This window comes from Nestor notabilis, unplaced genomic scaffold, assembly GCF_000696875.1.
Source record: "Nestor notabilis isolate BGI_N333 unplaced genomic scaffold, ASM69687v1 scaffold4348, whole genome shotgun sequence".
NCBI lineage: Eukaryota > Metazoa > Chordata > Aves > Psittaciformes > Psittacidae > Nestor > Nestor notabilis.
Window position 1 is genome coordinate 128,817 of NW_009939471.1, and position 4,467 is coordinate 133,283.

The following is a 4,467-nucleotide window of genomic DNA, read 5'->3' on the forward strand; positions in this document are numbered from 1 at the left end:
CGGAAATGTGAAATCCCACCTTGGAATGAAATTTTAAAAAGTCTGAAGTCTGCAGTAATTTTAAAGAGGTATATGTTGGACAGACCAGGTCTGATCACAAAAGGTGAAATGATATCAGCTAATACTCCTGACTAATCTGGCACCAGGAGGCAAGTGTATCTTGACATTTTGGAAAGGGCTTTGTGCTCCACTGTACCTTCCAGCGTTGTGTTCAATGACAATTTTTCTGCAAAGGGGAAAAGGGCTCCATTTTTGCTTCAAGTGGGATGTTTAACAAACACTGACAACTTCTTTCCTTTCATAGACTGCAGAAGCTTGTGATTTTTTGCCCTTCAGCAGAAGGCACAATGGGCATGCTCTGGACTGCTGCTTGCATGGGATGAGATGGGGAGGATTCCAACTTGTGCGTGCAGTTTGGTTTGGTCTGGTGTCTGTTCAGTGCAGATAAATTCTGCTCTTTTACTGCTCAAAACTTTTATTAAAATGCAAATTTTAGAGCAATGCAAGCCCCTACAGGTGGCAAGGTCCTGGTGAAGAATGTCTTTCCATTGCCTGGAAGGTACTCTGCATATCTCTGGTCTCAAAAGTTCAGAAGAGACCTGAAAGTTTTTGCACTCTATCACTGCAGACTGCTAACTAAAGGCACCTGATGAACTGTAGAAGTTTCATTCCTTTTAGTCATACATCAACAGAAAAACTATTTAAATATATTTCAGTTACTAATACAAAATCATTGCCTCCAGAAAAAAAAAAAAAAGTAAATGTGTGAGTACTTCAAGGTTTTATTTCAAAACTTTAATGGTGATCTTTATCCATTAGTAAAATAGGCAAGACAATACTTCTGCCTGTAAAATGTTCACAGTGCTACTATCTCCTAAAGTGAATGGTACTATAAAAGCTGTAATTTTATTATAGTACATTAAAGTTTAATTTCATATACAAAATAGTATATTAGCTAAATATTATAGTATACTAGCGAAATCTTTATTACTGCCTTATTTTATTTCTTTTAGCAGTGGAATTTGTCCTTCTACAGATTTACTGCTGCTAAAGTTGCTGAAAAATTATGCTGAAAAAATGCACATGCTAATTGATTTTGCTACTGCCATATCTCTCACCTGGTTGTATGACAGGAAAATATCCACATGAAGTTTAAACAAACAAACAAAACAAAACCAAAAAGAAAACAAAGAACAACAAAAAATGAGCTCAGTACACGAAGGAGCTTGCTGAGCTGTGTGTGCTCCTGCAGCCCTGATGTATCTCACCATCATGACTTCCACTGTTACATCAAGACAAATTATAGATTATTCTGTTACACACACACCTCTACATACAGACAAAATATACATCTCATTCACTCTACACTTACTGTCTTCTACTTCCTTGAAAATGTCCTGAAAAGCAGAATAATAGCTGCTTTCTTTGGGGTTTAAGATCTTAATATTTTTTTTTAACAACAGGAGTCTGAAGCTATAGTTTAACAAAGGAGAAAGAAAGCAATTAAAGATCATGGTTGCCTGTCAAAAGAATAGAAGGGGTAGAAAGAAGAACTTGAGTAACTTACAATTGCACTCATAGAATTAATGAATGTCTCATGTCTTCTAGCAGATAAAGGCTGGTCTATGTCAGCTGAAATCCATGGAAAGGCCCCAAAAGCTTTCAGTGGTGAATGAACTGGGCTCTTCATAATGTTCAATCACCTGGCATTGCAACATCGCTAACAAACACAGAGGCAGAGGATTGAAAACACAGCTACCAACAACATTTCCTATTTCAAAAGTAAATAACCTTGCATAGCTTTTATATTAAAAAGAGCATTTCACTTGTAACAAGTTATGATTATCATAATAAACAATAGCATCAGTTTCATAGCCAAACGTGGTAATTGTTTCCTGAATATAGATTTTGTTCTCAGCCTCATTTTCTCCAAAGTTAGAGAAATGTCATGGGCAGAAATTTAGAAAAGATGGACAAGAACAACAGAATTCCTTACAGCTACATTGCCCTTCACCACTTTCACTATCCTCTAATGTTCACCTCTGTTTTTCTTGGTAACTTATGCAAAGTCTGATTACTCTGGGAAACCACTATAAGCTATTTGCAAAAATAAAACAACAAAAAAATCAGTTTGGTGTCTCATTTTCGAGAGTGCGTGAGGAAAGGCAAACCAAAAGACAGTTCTCTTTGATGTTTACAATAATACCTGAAATCACTTACTTGCTTATTTACACATAAAAGGTTGTCTTTTCTTCCTTTCCAGAAGTTCAGCTCAGTTTGCAGTTCTCTATGAAGGCTGTACAGAAAGGTTCAGAAGAATCCCCATTCACACTATAATGAATCTGATATGACCGTCTAATAATTGTTGATTTGATGGCATGTAGCATTGCCCTGGAATTTGGATCTTGTCTGCAAAATATGAAAAAATTTTGAATTTCAAATCAAGAACTGTACTGTGACAGTACAGGTTTTCTTCTGCCTCCTCCTCTCCCCCCTGAGATTTAAGGATGAACATCACTGAAATTTGGAATTTAGTTCTGACCAGAGGAAAATCATAAGAAAAAACCCTGAAGACAGAGATAAAAAGTCTCTTTATGAAGACGCAGGTCACACTTCCAGATGTATTTACTAATCCACACATGGCCAAACACCCTCTCATAAATTATTGGCAGCAGACTCTTTGAATGGTTCCTTGCAATTATTCCAAAGGTGAAAAATATGCATTTTACTGCTTAATTTTCTAATAAGTAAGTTACATGGTAATTTGGTGTTTGAATGAATGCTGATAGTTAACATAAATAATAGATTTTATGCACCATATTTTTAATACACTTGGACAGAGTTTACAAAAAGAAGAAATAACAATATAACAATACACAGCAAAGCATTTTAATAGAATATTAATGGAACATTAAAGTCCACATTCTCCCTTTCACACTCTATTTTATCCCCTTCTGTCCTTTCATTAAGCTAATTCATCTCAGTTTTAGCTTCATACTTACTGACACTCTTCTGCCTGGCACACCTGCTTCACTGCCATAACATAGAACAAGGAGCTGATCCTGACCAGAGCCTTCAAATCATTTGTTACTGACAGGATGACAAATCTTTGGTTACCCAACAATTTATCATCAATCATTTCTGTACACAGTCAGTCCTAAACTGAAATCAAGCCTTTGATTTACTTGAACTGTGAGTTCTCTGGGACATAGCTCTTATTATTGCTGTTCTACAGATAACAGATGCACATCCTAGTGATTAGTGCTACGCTCCTTTTTGATGTCATCCTTTGAGATTAGTACTAATCTCATCAAAAACAATAAGATGTCTTTTATGATAAGAGTTCGGTTGACATTAAATGCTCAAGGCAACAGAGAAGTGCAATCTATTGGAAATGCAATTAAAAGGTAATTCAACAGAATAATCCTATTTTGTACTCTGGAAGCATAGCTTCATATGATTCCAAATTCTGATGACTTGACAGAGAGCTGAAGTCTTGTCTTTGAAATTAATAAGCTGAAAATATAAATTCCTGGAAATTCTTGTTTTCATATAACAATGCAGGTTAAAACATTTAAAATCAAATATTTACACAGAAAATACTTTAAAACACCTTTTAATGCTTGGGAAGAAATATGGGCAATAAAAATATTTGGAACAGTTCAATTAGTTTCTCATTAATGCAATTCACTACTGGTTTACATCTGAGATTAAAAATCACCAAAAGCAGCACACTCTTTTTGCCTCCCCTCCCCCCATGTTCCAGTGTTATATAGGTCGCACAATCGTCTTTCCTTATTTATTTTCAGCATGTATTCGATACAAGTCAGTCCTTAATGCAGCTGTGCAAATAGGAACATGAGTTCTTCCTGACATTAGTCCTCTCATAATTTGTGGTTTACTTTTCATGATTTCCACTTGATGCTTCATGCCTTGGGAAACAACCTGGCCAGAAGGTATGGTTTTACTTATTGCTTAGAATAAGCATTAACACCTGGAGGCAGAGGGGGAGAAGTAACATTACAAATCAGTAATAGCACTAGCAACAGTAACTTGGCTGTTGGTGACATACTGCAAACTGCTTCTTTAAATGTGAGAAAATAAACCAAGCCACTTCTCAAACTCATTTCTACTTGAATTAAAACCCAACTTCACATTTTCCTTTTCTCTCAACATAAATACTTACTTGAATCTCAGTCAAATTTTACTGTAGATAGAAATCATGTTTTGGGACAGTGTTACCACTCAGTCAGTTGAAAATGAATGCTGATCAGCTTCAGAAACACAGAAGTTTTTACCACTTGTATTATTTCTCCCTTCCTTGCTTCAGAAGACAGAGGCAGATGGGGAGTAGGGGAGAGGGGAACAGGAATAGGTCTGTATCCCCTGTAGTCAGTATTTTCCTAACAGGAGAAATATATCGTATTAGTAGCACAAACCCCTCTTTCCACTGCTTAATAGCCACTA